We start from the raw sequence: 22186 nt of genomic DNA on the forward strand, positions 1-22186 counted from the left end.
GAAGCTTCACCACAATTAGAAATCAAGTCTGTACAGAGACATTTTTCCAGGCTGTTCTTACTGAAGCCACTTGAAGTTCAGGGTTTACAAACACATTTATTAATCTAGGGATTCCAGTAGGACTGATACCAGGTGCTATTTTTAGATGAGTGCTGTTGATAAAGTGGCCTTTTTATTGTGTTTTATTTGGAGCTAGGGTCTCATGTAGCCTAGGCTGGCCCAGAATTCCTGATCCTATCTTTCAAATGCTGGACTGCAGGCATGTTCCCACATGTCTGGCTTTATGGTAATCCTTTTGAATGGATGAAGAAGAGTCAAGTCCTGCCTGCACAAATTCTTCAATGATCTGGCTTTAGACAGCTGAACCATATAGTGATTTACTTGTCTCATTTTTTTTAATATTTATTTTATGTGTATGGATTTTTGCTTACATGTTTGCATACATACCTGCACCATACATGTGTCTAGAGTACCTTGGAGGACAGGCAAGGACATCAGATCCTCCTGAAACTGGAGTTAAGAATGGTTGTCAGCCACTGTGTGATTGCTAGGATCTGAAACTGGGGTCCCCTGAAAGAGTAGCAGGTGCTCCTAACCACTGAGCCATCTCTCCATCCCCTTTCTCACTTATTCGTTCCAGAAGATGTAGTGTGGGCTAGAATTAAGGAAAGGGAAAAGGAAAGATGTTTGGAACCAAGTTGCTGAAGGGAAAAAGCCAGGCAGAATGTCAGCAGGGGACACCGTTTTTTCAGCTTCCAGGCACTGAAAAGAAATATATATATATATATATATATATATATATATATATATATATATTGGCTTCAGCTCCTACAAGTACCAATGAGTACATGTTTGGGTGTCTGAGCCTAAGCGGTTCCCAGCTCTCAAATGGGTAGACTGATTTGTTACATTCTTGCACAAAGCTGGGAGACTGAAAGTGCTTTGAAGCTGTAAAGACTCTGAAGAAACAAGCTATCAACAAAGCACTTTTTGTTTGCTTTTGTTGTCTTTCGAGACAGGGTTTCTCTCTGCAGCCCTGGCTGTCCTGGAACTCACTGTGTAGACTGAGTTGACCTCAGACACAGAGATCTGCCTGCCTCTGTCTCCTGAGTGCTTGCGCCACCACCGCCCAGCTCAATGAGGATTATAATTGTTGCTTCAAGAAGGAGTCTTTCTTGGGACTCAGGCTGACCTTGAACTCTCTGGCTTCTGGCTCAGTCTCCCTGGCATTACAGGCCTGTATTTTAGGTTTTACTGCAGGGAAATTCTTATCAGAGAACTCTCTTAAGTTCCCTCTACCTTCCCCTACTCAAAGGCTCGAAGAGAATTAAAGAGATATTTGCAGAAAACTTGGAGTTTAACATGGGATGGAGGGGGTTTACATATTGTAATAAGTTATTTAAACTGAAGATGTTGTTGTTGTTGTTTATCGAGACAAAGTTCTCAGTGTAACAGAGCCCTGGCTGCCCTGGACTGGATTTGTAGAGCAGGCTGGCTTTGAACTCACAGAAATCCACCTGCTTCTACCTCGCAAGTACTGGGATTAAAAGCATGCGCCAGCACACACGGCTAAATTGAAGACTCTGAATAGTATAAATCAGCCCCTCCTTCCACACTCATGCATTCTTATTTATTTACTTGCAATTGTTTGTGAGAGGCCCAACAAAAAAAAAGGAAGCTCGTCTGACTAAGATGGGGCTAAAGGCCAGCCACAAAGCCAGGTCTTCATGTGCCCTTGTCCATTCTTGGGAATCAGGGAGCTCAAATCTCCTAGCTTAGTACTGTTTAACGAGTATTACTGCATCTGAAATGAGCTTAGGCACTGTTCAAAGCTTAGATCCTATCCACTCGGATCAAGGTTGAGATAGAAAGGCTGTTTTGCCGCTGCAGAACCAGTAAGGGCTGAGCTATACCGGTCAGTTCCCTAGGGGACCGGAGTCTAGTTTCAGATTAATGTCTGTTTAGTTCATTGACCACACAGTATTGTGTTACTTGGAATTTAGCACCCACAGTGCCATTTCATACCTTATTTCCATTTTTTTTCTGAACCTTCAGAGAAGGAAATGGTTTAACATGTGCTATAGACCACTCCTCCACCCTCTCCCACCCCCAACCCCCAGCCCCCAACCCCCCAACCTTGAGGCTTTGAACAAAGTAGCAGAGAGAGATTTCTCAGAGTGTGACACCCTTGGCACAGAAGGGTCTGCCTTGTCCTGGATCCCAGTGTTGCTTCAAACTGAATTCTTTCTCTGGATGCAACTGTGATCATGAAATGCGTTCTTTCCATGCCTTTTTACTGATGACGGAAGCTCTTCGTTCTGGTGTGAGCCAGTGCTGACTTGGTTGCATGATCTCATTTGATGATCCCAGCTGCAGCACTCTGGGACAGCTGTTGGGGCTTTTGTTATTTCTGTTTTGCTTTTGTTTGCTCCATCCCGGTAAATCCCAAGCCTGCCTCAAACTCACCCCCTATCCCTAGGCCTACCTGGACCACTTCCTCCTGTCTCAGCCTCAGGAGTTCTGGGATTACAGCCCTGTTCTACCACACCTGTCAGGTTTTTATTCGCATTTTACAGACTGTGGGATCCTGGGCAGTGCCTGCCTGGTTTCTGTGAGCAGGTCCTGGTGTTTCTCTTACATAGTAACTATTGGTTCATATGTGTTACATCCTAACACAGAGTATTGGTTCATATGTGTTACACCCTAACACAGAATGTGTTACATCCTAACACAGAGTTTCCTTATCTTTTAAAATGAAGAGGAGCTTAGTGAGGCTTGACTTTCTTGAAGTACGAAATGGAAGTGGGAATCCAGATTACAACTCCATTTACTCTCATGTTTTTGTTTTGTTTTGTTTACAGAGGCACTGATGATTAAAGGCATAAGCCTTTAACCAGTGGTTCTCAAACTGAGGGTCACAACCCAAGGAGGGGTTGAAGGACCCTTTCACAAGGGTCACATACCAGATCAAAATTACAGTTATGGAGTAGCAACGAAAATAACTGTATGGATCAGGGTCTCTGCATTAGAAAGGATTGAGAACCACTGCCTGAAACCCTTCTGCTCTGGAGGATCATAAATTCAAGGCCAGCCTGGGCAACAGAGTAAGACCTTGTCTTAAATTAAAAGAAAGAAAGAAAGAAAGAAAGAAAGAAAGAAAGAGGAAGAATGAAAAAGAAAGAAAGAAAAAAAAGGAGGAGGAGGGGAGGAGGTGGTCTGGACATAGACTTCCATGGTAAAGCACTTACCTAGTTTGTAGTTAAGGCCCCAGGTTCAACCCTTAGCTCTGCAAACAACGAGACAAAATATAACAAAAGTACACGTGAGCAAGGGTTAAACCTAAAGAAGTTCTTTAAGTGACTCCTTATTGACCCAACTGTCATTTAAACTTCAGATGCAGACTCTTTTTTTTTAGTTTCACTGTTTGTAAACCACGAGTTTATGAGAATACTGGAGTTTCACATTTGCAACTGAATTCCCATTTTCTCTCTCTCTCTCTCTCTCTCTCTCTCTCTCTTCTTCTTCTTCTTCTTCTTCTTCTTCTTCTTCTTCTTCTTCTTCTTCTTCTTCTTCTTCTTCTTCTTCTCCTCCAGCCCTTGTTTGAAAACCTCCTGTTTATAAGCAGTCCTCCAGCTGATGAAGATGTGTACTGAGAAAAAAGGTTCTTCCATCCTTATCGGTCAGGGAAAGGCACATGTCAAGGACTTATCTCCTTGCAAAGACATGACTTGCCGATCTCAGAGACTTTGGGGCAGCTTCTGGCTCTGGCCCCACCCTCAGAAGCTCTGCCTTTTCAAGAATAAAAGTAATAACAACCAAGAGCCATGCTAAGTAGTTACAATACATGGAACTTGTCTTACTCTAGTATTTATTTATTTATTTACTATATGGATTGATGTTTTGCCTGCATTTATGTCTGTATGAGGGTATCAGATTCCCCGGAACTGGAGTTACAGACAGTTGTAAACTACTATATGGATGCTGGGGATTGAACCAGGGTCCCCTGGAAGAGCAGTCAGTGCTCTCAACCAATGAGCCATCCTTAATCTACTTTTGAACAAATGAAAAAAATGTTGTGGAAGGATAGTTATTTGGTTCTAGATATCTGGAGTCACAGACTAAATATTTCATATTAAGTAACTCCTGCACTGGGAGTGATCTTTAAAAGGGAGAATCCTTATTCTTCATATATGTATATATATATATATATATATATATATATATATATATATATGTGTGTGTGTGTGTGTATAATATATATATATATATATTATATTATATATATGCGCTCTAAGTGTATTATAGCATATATAGCATGGTGTTTTGAGTTCCTTCAGAATAATCTAGGTTGTTGAGGGCAGGGAAAAATGATGAATGTAGAATAAGCAAGATTATTGATTGTTACTGAAGCTGAGACTTAGGTATGTAGGGATGAACTACATTCTTTTCATAACTTTGAAATAGATATGTGATTTATTTATTTATATATTTATTTATTTGAGCAGGGTAAGAGATTAGGTCTATGGCCATAGGAAATTAGCACCTATTTTCTTTTTCCTTCTTTCTCTCTGCCTTTTTTTTAAAAAATAGCTTGCAACTTACATTTTTAAAAGATTTTTATTGTTAGGCATGAGGTTGCATGCCTTTATAACCCCAGCACTTGGGAGGCATAGGCAGATGGATCTTTGTGAGCAAGAGACCAGCCCAGCCTGGTCTTTATAGCAAGTTCTAGGCCAGCTAGGACGATATAGCAAGACCCTATATGAGGTGAATTCAGAGTTTTCACAGTTTCAAGGGAGTCTTCAAAGAGATTAAGAACCTATGTCAACAGGAACCTCACTTGTAAAATTTAGATGACAACCGACCTCTGGATCAGACTGTCAGAATTCAGAGTTAGTTAGAAACAGACAAAACTTCTCAACAATAACAGGTATGCAGGTACACACACACACACACACACACACACACACCCCTAAGAAAAGTACCTTTCAATATTACCTTTTCTTTCCATGTTAAAAAGAGAGTCATGTTGTGAGATCATGTTTCCTAGTAATGTCAGAAGCTACACTTGTAAAAAATCTCACTAACATGACTGCCCAACTTGAGTTAAACAAGGACAATAACAATAGACGTGACAAAGTGGATGGGGAAAAGCCCGTGATGCCTCCACCATACACAAAGAACGACAGGTAGCTGAGGAATGCTGAGAGTGGGAGACATGTTACTCCACAGGTAAGAGCACTCCACTAGATACCCAATACCAAGTTGTCAGCCCTGACAACATAGGGATGAGCAATATACAGACTGAGCAGGTTTTATTTAGAAATATACACGCATATGCATATATACAAGTAATATCAACTAATGAAAAAGAGGCCATGAATTTGGAAGAGAACAGGAGGGGTATATGGGAGGGTTTGGAGGGAAGAAAGGGGAGAGGGGAATTTCTGTAAATATCTAAAAATAAAAAAGAGGGCATGAAGCCGGTTGTGGCGCACGCCTTTAATCCCAGCACTTGGGAGGCAGAGGCAGGCGGATGGATTTCTGAGTTTGAGGCCATCCTGGTCTACAAAGTGAGTTCCAGGACAGCCAGGGCTATACAGAGAAACCCTGTCTCGAAAAACAAAACAAACAAACAAACAAACAAAAAACAACAAAAGAGGGAATGAATGGTGTATATGTGTGTGTGTGTGTGTGTGTATGTGTGTGTGTGTGTGGAGGGGGTGGGGGTGGGGAGTAGACATGGGGATTAGGGGATGGGAGGGAAAGTGGACTTGAGGATGGAAGGGGGAGTGGACTAGGAGATGGTAGGGGGAGTGGACTAGGGGATAGGAGGGGGAGTGGACTAGGGGATGGGAGGGGGAGTGGACTGGGGGATAGGAGGGGGAGTGGACTAGGGGATGGGGGGGGAATGGACTAGGGGATGGAAGGGGGACCTGAGAATATTGGGGAGGAATAGAAGTGAATATGACCAAATGCCCTGTATGCCTGTCTGAAGCTTTTGAAGAATTAATTTAAAATATTACTTATTTTGAAAATTAGTTAAAAATCACTAATACATTAAACTATACTAGAAAGTAGATACATATATTCTCCAAGAGTCTTCAATATTCCAGTTTGACAAGTGAATCAGAAGAAGGAAAAGATGGAAAGAAAGAACAGGAAAATATCAGTACACAGGGGCATTTTTAACATTTCTCTTTGTTTTTGAGACAGTCTCACGTAGCCCAGACTGGCCTCACCTTGCTATGTAGGCAAGGATGCTCTGAGCTTTTCATCGTCCTGCTTCCACCTCCTGAGTGCTGGGATCACGGATGTGTGTTTCCGGGAGTGGTTTCCGTGGAGCAGGCTAGGCAAGCACGGTACCAACTGAGCCCCAGCCCCAGCTGTCTTCAGGCTATGACTGCTGTGATGCCAGGGCATGGCCAACAGCAGCTTGGCGGGGAGAGGGTTGATTCGGCTTACATGACCACACTGTACTCTATCACTGAAGGAAGTCAGGACCAGAACTCAGACAGGGCAGGAACCTGGAGGCGGGAGCTGATGCAGAGGCCATGAAGGGGCTGGGGAAGGGGCTGCTGCTTCATGACTTGCTCATGATAGCTCCGCCAGCTGCTCTCTCATAGAACCCAGAACCACCAGTCCAGGGATGGCACCGGCCACCTGCCCCCCATCAATCACTAATTAAGAAAATTCCCTACAACTGGATCTAATGGAGGCATTTTCTCAATTGAGGTTCCCTCCTTTCCTAGTGTGTGTCAAGTTGACATAAAACTAGCCAGCACACCAGCTGTATGGATGCACTTTAAAAAAAAAAAAGATTTCAGGCTCAGCTTTTGTACAGCTAGTCACTTAAAAAAGCAAAAACCAGGTTTGGAGAGATGGCTCAGGGATAAAGAACACTTGCAGACTGGTATGGTAGCGCACGCCAGCACTTGGGAGGCAGAGGCAGGCGGATTTCTGAGTTCGAGGCCAGCCTGGTCTACAGAGTGAGTTCCAGGACAGCCAGGGCTACACAGAGAAACCCTGTCTTGAAAAACCAAAAAAAAAAAAAAAAAAAAAAGAGGACTGGGGTTCAGTTCCTGTTATCCATGTCAGACAGCTACAGCTGCCTGTAACTAGTTCCACAGGATAGAGTACTACACTCTACTAGCCTCCATGGGCACCCATACTTATGCGAATGCATGCTTGTCCTTGTCTACATACATGTACACACACACACAAATAATCATTTTTAAAAATTGTTTTTTAAAAAGGTTTACTTATTTATTTTGAGTACACTGTAGCTGTCTTCATGCACAGCAGAAGAGGGTATTAGATCCCACTGCAGATGGTTGTGAGCCACCATGTGGTTGCTGGGAATCGAACTGAGGACCTCTGGAAGAGCAGTCAGTGCTCCTAACTGCTGAGCCATCTCTTCAGCCCTTAAAAAAAAAAAACAAAAAACAAACAAAACCAAAAAACCCTGCATGTGTTGGTCTATGCCTGTAATCCTCATTCATACTTTTGGAAGCTGTGACCAGAAGATTGTGAGGCAAGTCTGGACTACATCTTGAGATCTTGTATTAAGCAAATTAATTAAAAAATGAAAGAGGTATCGTTCTACCTTATTGAACACAGTTTGGTAATGTTAAAAAGATTATTAACTTATTTAATGTAAACCACACCAGAGTGTAGCGTTTTCCACATTGAAGGGATGTTGGCATGCCCTAGATTAGTTTGCCATGTAAATCAGGTGCAAAGGTTCTCATGTTCAATTAATTAATTTTGAGACAATCTCTTTATGTAGCCATAGCTGTCGTGGGACTTGATATGTAGACTAGGCTGCCCTCAAACTAATGGAGATTTGCCTGCCTCTGCCTCCTGGGTACCAGGATTAAAGGTGTGTGCCACCAGGCCTAGCCTCAAGGTTTTTGTTTTTTGTTTTTTTTTTTTTTTTTTTTTTTTTGGTTTTTTGAGACAGGGTTTCTCTGTGTAGCCCTGGCTGTCCTGGAACTAACTTTGTAGACCAGGCTGGCCTTGAACTCAGAAATCTGCCTGCCTCTGCCTCCCGAGTGCTGGGATTAAAGGCGTGTGCCACCACCCCCTGGCGTGAAGGTTCATCTTTAAGTATTTAGAAAAATGAATCCCAAAACTACTTTTGGTTCTTATATCTATATGTGTGTCTTAGATAAGAAATTTTAAAAAGAGACATCTAGAGATATCTGGAAATTGTTTTGTTTTGTTTGATTTGAGGCAGAGCCTCACTCTGTATTCCAGATTGGCCATGGTTTTATTATATAGCTCAGACTTGCAAAATACTTGGAACCATCCTCCTGTCTCAGCCTCCCAAGCGCCAACATTGCAGGCTCAAGCCACAGTGGTTGGCTTGAGGATGCTTTGAGGATGATCGTTCATTTATATCTAACATAGACGCTCAGGGTTTATGTGCCAGGTTTGAAATTGAAGAACACACTTGTTTTCAGATATTTGATCTCAGAAGCTCCAGTCATGTGACAATGGCCCCTCTAGCTGTGCCATCTGTTAGAGCCACCATGGGAACAGGAAGGTAATACACACTGGGCCAAAAAACAAGACACCTAGCAACTGGCCCCAGTGCCTTCATTGCTTTCGTGGTTTCTTCTCTCTGAGTTTATGAAGACAAACTTGGATGCTTGGAAGCCCTCTGGGGAAAACAAATTGAGTGGATTAAAACTCTTAATTCTAACTCAAGTTCTGACCAAAACAATTTTAAATGAAAATCAAATGGAAGAATGATGATCTAGCCTTTAGTTTCCCCCCCAGCCTGATGCAAAAGTCCAGGCAAATGGGGTTTAAGATAGGCTCTCATTCCTATGTGACTTCAAAGGGTTCCTCCTGGGTTCCACTCCTGGCTACCCACTCTTTCATCTGTGAAGTCTGGACAGAACAGACAAACACACGGGCTTGCTGAAAGGCTCGAAGGGTGGCTGGGAGGTACCTCTCAGGAAACGTTTGTTTCAGTTATCTCTGGGTTAAAAAGTGTCCCCCCTAAGGCTGGTCAAGTTGGCCCATATCTGTCTGTGATACAGTACTCTAGAGACAGAGGCAGAAGTGCTGTGAGCATGAGGCCAGCCTGGGCTACGGACTAAAAGAAACCTGTGCATTCATTCTCCTTATTCAAGACATCGCTTCCCCAAGCCTTCGATCTTCAAGGAGATACGGCTTAAGGAATGCCTTTTGAGGGAAGTGCAGTATTTCCCACTTTTGGCTATAATTCAGTAACATTCCTTCTGTTTTTCTTGCCTTTAATCGTAGCTCTAGGGAGGCAGAGTCGGGCAGATCTCTGTGAGTTCAAGGCCAGCCTGATTTACAGTTTCAGGACAGACAGGACTACACAGTAATACACTGTTTCTAAGAGCCAGGAGAACAAACAGACTAACTAACAAACAAAATGGTGAGGAAAAGTCTTCCCAATTACTGTTGGCCATACCTTTCAGGAATTCACATTTACTCCAGGATGGTATTGGGAACTTTCTAAAAGGTTGAGATGCCTATTTTAAGGTGGTTGGCTAGAGAAACTAAATGCCTAGTTGCAAAATTGCTACATTAACTACAAACACTATCAATTTTAAAGAGTACTAGGTAGCTATAGAAAAGTACGCCTAATTTCTAGAAACAAGTCAAAGTTTGTTCCAAAGCTTTTGGAGAAGTTCTGTGTGTCTTTGAGCATGAGTACCTACGCAGTGTCGCTGGGGGCCCGGGAGGAATTGGCTCGTCTGGAGCTGCAGTTCCAGGCAGCTATGAGCTGGAGGACATGGGTGCTGGGAACAGAACAAACACAGGTCCTCTGCAAGAGCTGTGGCTGTGCCCTTAACCCCGGAGCCACCTCTCCAGCTTCCTTGTTACAAAGACTTTTAAGTATAAAACTGAATAGGCAGTGGAAGGCAGCATGATTGTGTGTTTGCAGACCAGCCTCTACACAGGGAAACCAGGTCTCAAAAAGAGTGAAGCAAATCAAAACAGATTCTGAGCGTAATACAACGTGAAAACGGAACAAAGAGGCCTCAGGCTGCAGCTCAGGCACTTGCTTAGCATGTGCAAGCATGGATCTCATTCCCAGCACTGCAAGAAAACTAAGCAAAGCAAAGCAAAGCAAAGCAAAGCAAAGCAAAGCAAAGCAAAGCAAACCAAACCAAACCAAACCAAACCAAACCAAACCAAACCAAACCAAAAAAGCCAAAATCCAAAAACCCGAAAGCAGCCAGGATGGGCCAGGCATTGTGGTCTTTGCCTTTCCTCCTTGTACTTGGGAAGTTAAACCATCAAGACTGCTGTGCATCCAAGACCAGCCTGTCTAAAAAAAAAATCCAATTCTTTTTCCTTTGGGTGGAGTACAGGTGACCTTCCTTCCTTCCTTTCTTTCTTTCTTTCTTTCTTTCTTTCTTTCTTTCTTTCTTTCTTTCTTTCTTTCTTTTTTTCATTTTCTTGTATTTTTAAAATGTTTTATCATGAGCATAACTCATTTCATTAGGTTTTAATGTTATTTGTGTGATTTCCCTGCATTAAGTTAACATTAATTGATAAGGATAAAAACACTCTTAATCCCACGAAAGATAACAATATAACATTCTGGGAGCAACTGGTATGTAATGAATGCATTCGCTCCAGACCACTGGCATTCGGCCCATTAGCAAACCAAGCATCAAGTCCCGGGCTTTCTGGTTCACTTTGTTTAACCTCTTCCATGACAGGCACAGACCATTCCAAAGCCCTCAGCTTCAGTTTCCATTAGCTCTTCCCGGCCCAACTTGCTGTTTGATTGCTTTCCCGTGGAACCAGTGAGCAAGAAGGAAGGAACAAAGGGGGCAGGTCAAACGTGAAGGTGCAGGAGGGCTTCTTTTTTCCTTACTTCCCTCTCTGCAGGTAGGATAGTCTCAGGGACAAGTTCTGAACTGCCATGCAGTTTCACATAGCTCAGACGCACTGACTGGAGCCAGTAGAGCTGATGACCACCATCTGTCGGAGTAGAGATGAACCTTTTTGGAGAGAGAGACAGAGAGACAGACAGAGAGAGAGACAGAGAGACAGAGAGAGAGAGAGAGAGAGAGACAGAGAGAGAGAGAGAGAGACAGGGAGAGACAGAGACAGAGAGAGAGAGAGACAGAGACAGAGAGAGGTGTTGGAACATGTAACGCTGTCTGTCTCCCCCAGTCCTTTCAGAATGATTAATATTGCCTCATTAACATTTTGTGAACTCAATCAAGGCCGCAGCTTCTCTGGCAGGACAATGCCCAGCAGCCATTTAAACAGCAAAGCTTAACTGAGAACACAGGGTAACCTATCTGAAGCCCATTTTTTACTTTCTCTTTGCTCCCAAGAACACCTACATTTCTCTTTAAGTAAAAATTATAAATTTCATTCGGTATTACAAAACAATGATTTCTCCGTCTCATTTAAAACACTGGGCAGGAAAACTGTCTCTAGGAAAAAATTGCCTTTGCTGTTGATTTCATAACATACAATTTGTGCAATTATAAGACAAGCCGCCTAAGTACTACTTGTATGGAAGAAAAATAAATATTTGCAGGCTGGGAAAGAACAATGACCGAAGCAAGTCCAGAGCTCAGCTTTCCCTGGGGCTCCACGGAGCCTGGCAGACAAGCCTTGAAATGAAGGTTTCCAAACAAGGCAGGGAGAAGAGAGAGACCCAGGCAACGAAGGTCACGTTCACAAGCAGTCTCCTGTGAAGTGGGGGTGGGGTGGAGTTCAGGCAAAAGAAAACTGCTGGTGGTGAATAACTGAGGGGTCAGAGACACAGGCCTTGGGTACAGCACAGATGTTCAGACAGGAGGATAAAGAGTCATTCTAAACAGATGTTTAGACCTTGAATCAATGTGGACCCAAGGGCTGGAAAGATGGCTCAGTGGTTAAGAGCACTGGTTGCTCTTCCAGAGGACCCAGGGGTTTGTTGTTGTTATTGTTGTTGATGATGATGTTGATGTTGTTGTGGTTTTTTTGGTTGGTTGTTTTGAGACAGGGTTTCTCTATACAGCCTTGGCTGTCCTGGAGCTCACTCTGTAGACCAGGCAGGCCTTGAATTCACAGAGATCCCAACCTCCCGAGTGCTGGGGTTAAAGGCATGGGCCACCACCGCCTGGCTAGGACCCAGGTTCGATTCCCTACATTTCTGTGACTCTAGTTTCAGGGGGTCTGACAACTTTTCCTGGCCTCTTCAGGTAACACACATGCAAGTGGCGTGCATGCAGGCCAAACATCCATGCATATAAAATAATTTAAAACTACAAAAACAAACAAACAAACGGAAAGTATGGACTCTGAGTCTGAGTCAGTCAGCGCAGTACTTTTGAAGTCAGAGAAGTAGATTCTTTCAGGTGAGCCAGGCTTTCTGTGTACATAACACACCTACTTGGGTGTATTGAACTCCCTGACTTTGAACCCTTACCTGCATCTGTGTGCTTGCCACAAGACCTGTAGCCCAGGCTGGTTTTGAACTCATGCTCCTTCCTCGGCTTCCAAGTGCTGGGCTTTCAGGCCCGTGGCATTATGACCAAGTATCTATGTAGATACTTAGAATCTACAGGACTTGGAAACTGATAGATGTGGAAGATGATGAAGAGTTCTAAAGAACTGTGCTGCCGGAGAGATGGCTCAGTGGTTAAGAGCACCGAGACTGCTCTTCTGAAGGTCCTGAGTTCAAATCCCAGCAACCACATAGTGGTTCACAACCATCCATAATGAGATCTGATGCCCTTTTCTAGGGTGTCCGAAGACAGCAACAGTGTCCTATATGTAAGTACTTTACCCATAGTGGGTGAAGCTTGGGCTGGCCAGTTTGGAGGATTACAACTAAAGACAAAAGCAATCTTGGAAGCTTTTCAGGACTTACATAAAGAATAGCTACTTTTCTGGAAATAAAACATCCATATTGCATCGTTTGAAGCCTTTTCCTATTGATGCAAGAGGGTTTTGGGATGCAGAAATAAAACTTACTGGTACTTTGCTTCAAAATGATCTAATTCATCATTCCATGTTGGCACTTAGAAGCTGTCACAAAGTATAAGACAAATGGCCAGCAAGTGCATACCTTCAGGGACTGTCTTAGGGTTTTATTGCTGAGAAGAGACACCATGACCAAGGCAAGTCTTATAAAAGAGAACATTTAATTGGGCCCGGCTTACAGTTTCAGAGGTTTAGTGTTGTGGTAGTTTATTAAGTTCTACTCTGATCTCCCTGGCAGCGGCAGCACCAGTTCCTTGCCATCTGCCCAATGTTCTAGACACACACACACACACACACACACACACAAACAGCCTTATATTTAATATGTCTTAAACAGTGCAATGGTTGGGCACTTCCAAACCTCCCTACGGCTAACACACTCTCCACTCCGATATTTGTGAATCATTTCTTACTAAATTCTATATTCCATCCTGGCCACCCTGGGCACAGGCCTACAGCCCTCCTGGGCCACAATCTCTGATTCTTGAATGTGGACTGTCTCTCTGCCCTGCAGCTCTCAGGCCTGATCTTTCTGCTCCCCTGGCATGACAGTTCTAAATCCTTCCTCTTTCCTGGGCTCCTTTGCCTAGGAAATTTAAAGCCCCACCTCTGTCTCCTTGCCCAGCCATTAGCCACCTGCAACTTTATTTATTAATTAACTGGAGGCAGGGGCCTGTGGAGTCTTGCATGCAAATTCCTGAGTAATTTGGGAACCCAATTAACATACTATAAACAATAAACCAAATCCACACCAGTTTATTCCATTATCACACGCTCATACTTCAGACATGAGGTACTGACGAATCCAAGAGGAGTTCTACATCTCAATCCAAAGATAGCCAGAAGGAGACTGTCTTCTGCATATAGGGGTTGGGGTAAGGGGTGGGGAGTGTCTTTTTCCACACTGAGTGGAGCTTGACCATAGAAACCTAAAAGCCTACCCCCACAGTGACACACTTTCTCCAATGAGGCCACACCTCCCAATAGTGTCATTTCCCATGGGCCAAGCATTCAAACACATGAGTCGATGGGTCCAAACCTATTCAAACCACCACAAGAACCTTCTCAAGAGGTGGGACTCCACTGGTACCCTGCCATGGAACTGTGGTATGGATCCAGGATAATCACGCACTGTTCTTTGGGCTGATCAGGGATATCTAGCTGGAGGAAGAGGCGAGGTTCTTTGAAGTGCAGTTGGGTGTCTTTGTATATTTATGTTTTCTTTAATTGCTGCATGCTTGTTAAAGAAACTCAGAGGAAAAGGTAAGAAAAAATTGAGATTATGTACAATTGGAAATTTTGTTTCTTACCTGAGGATGTATAGTCATCTTAGTTTCCTTTTTAAAAAATTTTTAATTAATTTTTATTTATATGAGTTCACTGTCTTCAGCTGTCCTCAGACACACCAGAAGAGGGCACTGGATCCCATTACAGATGGTTGTGAACCACCAGGTGATTGACTGGGAATTGAACTCATGACCTCTGGAAGAGGCTCTTAACTACTGTGCCTTTCTCCAGCCCCTTAGTTTCCTTTTTTTTCAATTTTAAAATTTATTTTATTTTATGTGGTGTTTTGCCTGCATACATGAATGTGTATCATGTGCGTACCTGTGGCCTACAGAAGTCAGACCAGGGCATCTAATCCCCTGGGATTGGAGTCAGATGAGCTGCCACATGGATGACAAGCAAACCTGGGTCCTCTGAGAGAACAACCAATATCCTGAAACGCTGAGCCATCTCTCTGGCCCTCTTTGCCTCTTTTGTTGTAGCTGTGAAAAGACGTTCTGCCAAACACAACTTAGGGGAAAATGGATTTATTTTGGTTCATAGTTTAAGGTACAGGTCTGGGGTGGTAGAGAATCAAGGCAGCAGGATTTAGAAACAGCTGGTCACATAGCATCCAAAGGAAGCAAAGAACAATAAATAAATGCATGCAGCTGCTCAGCTCTCAAGAGCCTAAAGCCAGGGAATGGCGCCACCCACAGTGGGCAGGTCTTTCTACCTCAAGGCCATCAGGTTAGTCACTGGGTATCTCTCAGATGATTCTAGAGTCTGTCAAGTTGACAGTCAACAATAACTGATAATATTCACTGTGTTGGTTTGAATATGCTCAGCCCAGAGAGTAGCACAATTTGGAGGTATGGCCTTGGAGTGGGTGTGACCTTGTTGAAGGAAGTGTCTCACTGTGGGCATGGGCTTTAAGACCCTCGTCCTAGCTGCCTGGAAACCAGTCTGCTAGAGGCCTTCAGATGAACTTGTAGAACTCTCAGCTCCTCCTGCACCATGCCTGTCTGGATGCTGCCATGCTCCCACCTTGATGATAATGGACTGAACCTCTGATCCCATAAGCCAGCCTCAATTAAATGTTGTCCTTATAAGACTTGCCTTGGTCATGGTGTCTGCTCACAGCAGTAAAACCCAAACGCAGACACTCACTAGTTCTCTCTTTCCCTGCACCCCTCTCTTTCTCAGACGACAGACTTTTCACGTAGTAGCGTAGTAGGCAAGTGCTCTGCTACTGTGCTGCACTCCCCAGTCCTTGATGAGGTTTGATAAAGTGGGCTTGGTGTCTATCTGAATCTCAGCACTTGGAGACTGAGGCAGGAGAATCTTGAGTTCCAGGTCAAGCTAGGCTATATAGGGAAAACTGTCTCAAAACAAACAAACATTCCAAGCCAAACCAAACCCGCAAGCATTCCTTCTATCTTCAAAGGTCATACATCAAGATTGGAGGGGCACTACTCCCACTCCAGAAAGTTCCCTCAATCCTTTCTACACAATCCCCACTCATGGTCTCCACCCTCTCAGACTGCTGCTGTCTTCATTTCTATCACTACAGATTGCCTTTGCCTATTCGCATGACTAAAAATAGTTTTATATTTTGCTTTTTAAACCTAGCAATGTGAACAATTTCTACCTCAATGTTTATCTACTACTTTTTATTTCCCTTCTCTTCCCTTCCTTCTTTTTTCTTGTTTTGAAATAGGATCTTACTCTGCAGCCTATGATAGCCCCAAACTCAGAGCAATTCTCCTGTCTCAGTCTCTCAAGCGCTATGTCATAGGTCTATGCCCACAATATCACTTTCAATTGAAAAGTAATATTGCTTCTGTGTGTGCTCTAACTTGCACACATACTCAAACTCACACACTCACCCACCCACATACACACATACCCATACACACATTCACTTACCCTACCATAGACACATACACACACTCACACATACACCCACACATACTCACACACACACACACACACACTCATACCCATACACCCATGCACCCATTCACACATCCACATACCACACACACCCATACACACACACACACACACACACACACAGATCCACACCCGCACACCAATCAGTTTCTCACTGTTGGGGATTTGGCTTCATCTGTCCTTTCTCTGTCACCTTCCTTCCATTCTACTTGACACATAGCACTGTCAGCAATATCTTTATGGGTACATCTTTGCACACGGGCTTGTTTCTGTAGGCGGCACTCCTAAAACTGGAATTTCTGTGTCAATAAATGGACATCTCAAACCACACTGCTAAAAGACACCCAGAATGACTATCTCCAGACACCTCAGAATTACTCTTGAGTTTGGGGCTATCACAGTCTACCTAGAAATTTTCAGGTCAGCCTGGGCTACATCATATCACAAAACAAGAAAGAGAAGGAAGGGGAAGAGTTGTTTCTGACACTGTGACAAACCCTCAGTTGAAGATGGGTGGAGTCTTTGTTGTTAGTCTATTTCATATTTTAAATGTGGCAATTGATTTTAATCTATATTTCGCTTATTAGTAGTGGGGTTGAACACTTTCAACTGAGGAAATTTTCACCATGTCACTTTACAGTGGAAACTGGTCTTTTTTTTTTTTTTAAATAAACTTTCTAATGATCAATAATCTGGTCATGGAAAATTGTGATCAGACTGAAGACAGGAAGATAAAAATAGAACAATTTGGAAATCTGCAAGCTGAACTTTGTTTCAATTTTATTTTTAGCCAATGACCTCTTCTATAATCTTGTTTTTAAAATAGCTTATGCTGTTTTAGACAATCGTTTTATTTACTTTCAGAAAGACTTTGATTCTGCTTGAGGGAAAAATAAATGTAGTCAGACAGAGAGAGCCACAAAGCTGGTGCCCGGGCAGCCCCTTGCTCTCAGTAAGTCCAACAACAAAATCTGAATCTGTGTGCCAAATCCCTGCATGAGCTGATCCCATCTTCCTATTCCCTGTCATTTAACTTCAAACCGTAATTAACATCAACAAAATACGGTTATCTTGCCTGATGTTTTCCATAGAACCTTGGGCATTTTAGTGTATTTGTGTGTCTGTGCTCATGCGTGAGTGTGGAGGTGAGAGTCAACAGTAAGCCTCTTCCTTAGCTGCTCTCCATCTTACTTTCTGAGACAAGGTCTCTCACTGAACTTGGAGTTCACTGATTGGCTAGAGTGGACGGCCCATGAATTCTGGATTCACCTCTCTCTCCTCCTGGTGTTTGTCCTGTGTTGTGTCCCATTCGGTTCCTGCCCCCAACACACACACACACACACACACACACACACACACACACACACACACACACACACAGAGGAGTTACAGGTGTTTGCCACCATGCCTGTCTTTTACATGGGGGCCCAGGGATATGAACTCAGGTCCTGATGTTTATGTGGGAAGACTTTTCCTGCCTGAGCCCTTTCCTGCGGCCCATGAATTAGGTTTTAAAGGAAATAAGAATCCACCAAAGCTTTACTTATGGCTTAGTTGGATTATGAGGTCCTTGGTAGAATATGGGGTTTGATTAAATACCTCAAAGTTTCATTTAAGACACAAAACTCGGGGCTGGAGACATGGATCCCCACAGGCTGCTCTTCGAAAGGACATGGGTTCAATTCTTAGCTCCTGTTGTGTCAGCCCACAACTGTCTATACCTCCAAGATCTTACAGCCTCATGCAGACATACGTGCAGGCAAGACACCAGTGCACATGAACTAAAAATAAATTATTTTAAGAAAGTTTAAAAAAAAGCCTTTAATCCCAGCACTTGGGAGGCAGAGGCAGGCGGATTTCTGAGTTCGAGGCCAGCCTGGTCTACAAAGTGAGTTCCAGGACAGCCAAGGCTACACAGAGAAACCCTGTCTCGAAAAAAAAAAAAAAAAAAAAAAAGAAAGAAAGTTTAAAAAAGACACTAAACCCATAAAATAAAAATTATTGTTGTGACTCAAAATGTTAGCAACAAGATTAACATTGGTACCTTCAGCTAATTACTTTTGTTTTGTTTTTGTTTTCTTTGTTGTTTTTGTTTTCTGCCACCTACTCCCACTCCTACACAGAGTTCCTTTGTGTAGCTCTGGCTGTCCTAGAAATCCATCTATAGACCAGGCTGGCTTCAAACTCAGAGCTCCACCTGCTTCTGCCTCCCAAGTACTGAGATTAAAGGTTTGTGCCACCGTCACCTGGGTTTTGTTTTCTATCTTGAAAAGGGGGGATAATAATATTGTGCATCTTTCTTGGGGTGCAACAATAAAAGACAAATAGAAAGCTCTTAGATCACTGTCTGACCTATGAAATATCCATGGCAAATAGTGGCTGCTCTTTCTTCTTCTTCTTCTTCTTCTTCTTCTTCTTCTTCTTCTTCTTCTTCTTCTTCTTCTTCTTCTTCTTCTTCTTCTTCTTCTTCTTCTTCTTCTTCTTCTCCTCCTCCTCCTCCTCCTCCTCCTCCTCCCTCTCTGCTCCTCCTCCTTTTTCTTTCTTCTTCTTTACAACCCAATGGAGAATGTATAATATCAAATGAACAGAGCCATGGCTCTGTCCTTCATCAACCCACTCTAATACATATTTAAAACTTTGAAACTGATAGTTTATATTATCAAATAAACAAAATTCTAACTTCCTCATTCTACCTGGGTGGACATAGTCAATAACTCTCCAAAGATTCTTCCTCAGAACGAAACTGCCTTCTCCAGTTGGTGGATGCTTAAGTCATGTAGTGACCAAATGGTCTGGGTGCCTTGACTTTCCCAGGGTCATGGACTAAAAAGAGAAACAGATAACTTATGAGTTGCTTCAGTATGTTCAGAATAGATGCTGGGCCTGGAGATCAAAGAGCTTATAAAGAGGGACTGGGGTCATAGCCTGGCCGTAAAGCACGTGCTTTGCATGCAAGCAGCCCTGAGTTTAATCTCTAGCAGCAGCAGCAACAACAACAGCACACACACATATGCACAGACACACAGACAGACAGAGGGGAGGGGGTAGGGAGAGAGAGAGCTTTCAGAGGAATAAGGTAAGAGAGGAGCCCCTGAAGTAGCTTGATAATATTCTCCTCTGTAGCCACAAGACTTAGGGGTGTACTTCTGTTGGTTGCCTTGGGCTATTTTTCTGGGGGTGGGAGGTGGGAGGTGGGAGGGGTGTTTGATTTTTTTTTTTTTAATGAGCTCAACTGTGACCTCATTGTCTATCTCAGTAGTGATGTGCAGGGGTTTGATTCTGACTTTATACCTCCTACTCTGATAACAGTAATTTGCCAGTCCACCTGGAGTTCTCAAAATAGACAGGCTCCGTAGAATTGCTGGATGCATTACACATGAGCCTACTGCAGAATATGAGATGGATGTAGCAGGCGGAGTGGAGCGAGTGGAGCGACTGTCTGTAAACCCAGAATTTAGGAGGTTAAAGACCGGGAGTTCAAGGTCATCCTTAGCCAGTTCTCAAGTTCCAAACCAGCTTGGGCTAGGTCAAACCCAAAACAAACAAATGAGTGCATGCAAATTGTACAGCTGTGATTTCTTAAATTTTGTTTTGTTTTGTTTTGTTTTGGTTTGGTTTTTGGTTTTTGGAGACAGGGTTTCTCTGTGTAGCCCTGGCTGTCCTGGAACTCACTCTGTAGACCAGTCTGGCCTCGAACTCAGAAATCCACCTGCCTCTGCCTCCCAAGTGCTGGGATTCAAAGGCGTGCACCACCACTACCCGGCTGATATCTTCAATTTTAAAAGAAATTTCCAGTAATGAAAATATCATAATGCTTCTAAATGTGTTAACATGTTAAGGGTTAAGGGTTTTTTGGTTTGTTTGTTTTTGTTTTTGTTCATTTGGAGTCAAATGTTAATATATGTTAATATGTTAAATATAAAAATCTACTACTGTAAAAGGGAATCTCTCTCTCTCCATACATTATATATATATATACATATATATATACATGTATATATACATCTAAATATGTATATAGTTACCATCTGTATCTCCAACTATCCATCTATCTATCTATCTATCTATCTATCTATCTATCTATCTATCCATCCATCTATCCATCTATCCATCAAACCATCTATCCAACCATCTATGTATGTATGTATGTATGTATGTATGTATGTATGTATGTATCTATCTATCTATCTATCTATGTATCTATGTATCTATCTACGTATCTATGTATGTATGTATGTATCTATCTATGTATCTATGTATGTATGTATGTATCTATCTATCTATGTATCTATGTATCTATCTACCTATCTATCATTCCTAGAGTAATATTCCTCAGGCAACATCCACCAGTTTTTTAAAAGATGGTTTCTCACTGGCCTAGAACCTGTGGACTAGGACTGGGCCAGTGAACACCAAGGACCCTCCCATTTCTGCTTCCCCAGAACTGGGTTTATAAGCACAGGCACACTTTAAAGTGGGTACTGGAAACTGAGTTCAGGACCTTGTGCTGGCCAGCAAGTACTTTATCGAGTGAGCTTATCTCCCCAGTGCATTAATGTACTTTAGTATTTCAGATTAATCAGGCAGGTACTATTGAAGGGTTGTACCTGTATATCTTCATTCTTTGCTTTGGCAGTGTAGTGGATGCCATTCAGGGCCTCACGCATGCTAGGGTCTACCTCTGATCTACATGCCAAGAGAATCATAGGTCATTTTCTCTGTCTTTCTTTTGTTTGTTTTTGTTTTTTTGTTTTGTTCTTGATTTTTAGAGACAACATTTCTCTGTGTAGCTTTGGCTATCCTGGAATTTGCTCTATAGATTAGACTGACCTCAAACTCACAGAAATCCACTTGGCTCTGCCTTCAAAGTGTTGAGACTAAAGACATGTGCCACCACCACTTCTGACTGGAAAACACTGTATTTAGGGAAGTTAGAACAATAGTATGTGGAATTTTTAGTTTTTCTGTTCTACAGTGTTGCAGTAGGCTCAGAAAACACATTTTGTTTTTATTGTTTTGTTGTGTACTAAGGACTGAACCCAGTGTCTTGTTCACTCTGGGCGCATCCATCTCAAAACTCTTCTAAAAGATACACAGTATTTCTTCCTTAGCATCACTAAAGTTGTAACCATTTTTTTTTATTGAAAGGTTGTGATAAAAACAAGACTGTTATTTAGTTTGCATTTATGGTGTGAGAACTTATTGTTATTGTGATACAGGAGGTAATGACTGGGTTTCATTGTGTAAAGCTCCAAGAGAAAGCATCTTTTTAAATCAGAAGTCCTCTGATGGGAAAACAATGCTTTGAGTTAGATTTGATCTCTGCGTAATGGTCTTTTGTTTGAGAGAGTGCAGTTTAGAGTAATTGAAAGAGAACCCTGCCCGCTGCTTTCTCCGCAGACATGTAATTGAATTTCACACAAAGCGGAGAGGGAGACTCTTTCCAGGTGCACCGTGTGTTGTATTTCCATAGGTTAGTTTCTCTGGCGCCTCGTTGCTGTTAGGAACCCCGCAGAGGACTGATTCCAGTGCTTATTTTAAGATAGCTGAAGGAGAATGACATTTCTTTTGAAACCAACCTCTGATTTGATTGGAAGTCACATTTCTTTAAAATAGCAAACATTGGCTCTCCATCACATTTTTGGTTTATTTCTATCAACTTGTCAAAGGAATGAAATTAGGAGACATAATTTGTGTTTCACAATCCCCGGGGCTATGATTTCAAACCGATCTAGAATGCTCTGCCACAAAACACAAAACCTTGTGGAAGATGCAGGTTCAACCAAGCGACATCATTTTGTGTCCTTCAGTCATTGCTGGGATGTGTACACCCCAGAAGAAATTCCATGTGCCCTTATTTTGATCAACAGTATCTTTTTTTTTTTTTTTTGAGACAGCGTTTCTCTATGTAGTCTTGGCTGTCCTGGAACGAGTTCTAAATGCCAGGCTGGCCAGGAACTCACAGAGATCAGCCTGCCTCTGT

This window comes from Mus caroli, unplaced genomic scaffold, assembly GCF_978045245.1.
Source record: "Mus caroli unplaced genomic scaffold, Mus_caroli_1 scaffold_9, whole genome shotgun sequence".
In the NCBI taxonomy this organism is placed as follows: Eukaryota; Metazoa; Chordata; class Mammalia; order Rodentia; family Muridae; genus Mus; species Mus caroli.